The sequence below is a fragment of the Hyaena hyaena genome, unplaced genomic scaffold (genome assembly GCF_003009895.1).
Source record: "Hyaena hyaena isolate Hyena2069 unplaced genomic scaffold, ASM300989v1 scaffold_1110, whole genome shotgun sequence".
Taxonomy (NCBI): Eukaryota; Metazoa; Chordata; class Mammalia; order Carnivora; family Hyaenidae; genus Hyaena; species Hyaena hyaena.
The window spans coordinates 567535-568960 of NW_024081745.1; positions in this window are offsets into that span (position 1 = coordinate 567535).

Genomic DNA, 1426 nt, shown 5'->3' on the forward strand with positions numbered 1-1426 from the left:
ACACACAAATCTGGAAATTCTTGGTATTTTGCAACATTGCCCATTTGATAGATTGTTGAGTCTACCTTGTGTGCACAAATTCATATGTTGAGAGTATTTAAAGCCCAAAAAAGAGTTGTTATATTTACCCATAGAGTTCTTCTTAAATAAGTTCTTGAAGGTAAGGCAGAGATTGTGATTTCCATTTTACAAGGAGGAAACTCAAGCACATGATTAAATGATTGTCCCAGTGCCAGGGAAGGTACAAATACAGATACTGCAGCAGAATGAGAATTATAACATATTAACTCCTAGCCCGTTACCCCCCTTCATCTCCAGTGTTATCATTCTGAATATATGACTGTGATTACTTAAGTCATAAACTTACATTAAAAAGCAAAAAGTGGTTCAGAAGTCTTGCTTCCAAAAACTGCCAAAGTTCAAAGAGAAGTGAAAATCTGGCAAACACTGTGTGCAATAGAAAGAGGAAAAAATAAAGAAGAAAATAACAACAGCTCCATGAAAAAAAAAATAAAGTAAAATAGGCAAACAGGCAGTTCAGCTCATAGAAAAAGAGATTCAAGTAGCTTAAAACCATATGGGTCGATGCTCAACCTCACTAATTATTCTATAAAATGCAAATTAAATAACAAAAAAAAACCCTTTTTTTAACCTATCAGATTGGCAAAGATTATGAAATTTGGCAGGGGTGTGAGGAAACAGACATTCTTATATATTGTCGGGAGTACTTGGCAATATCTATCAAAATGTTCAATGCCCATATGCTTGAAGGTAGTAATCCCACTTCTAGGTATTTCTCTTATGGATAAACACCCACATGTGTACAGAGATGTATGTACAAAGATGGCCGGTGCAGACAGTTAACTGCTTATCAGTAGAATACAATGGGAAATCCACTGTCATTAAACAGATGATGTGTAATTAAGATATTGTCATGGAAACCTTTCTAGATAGATTATCTTTTAAAAAAAATGTAGAACATGGTTGAACCAGGACTCCATTTTGTATAAAAACAGCAAATCTATTCCAAATAAATGCTGATGATTGTGAAATGTAAATATACAGTCTTAATCTAAATCCAATTTACCAAGGTCATTATAGGACACTTGGTTTCCCTCCTTCCCAAAATTTACTCCCATGACTTTCCCATTCTGATAATTAGCAATACTATCCATCAAGTGGGGATACTGAGGTCCATATTTCCATCATATCCTTCTATATTATATTTCCAATCAGTTAGGCAGTTCTCTTGCCTAAACCTCCAAACATACCTAAAAATAATCCACTTTGATCTCTTTCCAATAATACTCTAATCCAAGCCACTGGCCTCTTCCAAAGACATTTGTCTCATGTACTTCTCTTCCACTTTGCTTTCACTACAATCCACACTGTACACTGTTGAGTGATATTTTTCACACATAAGTCA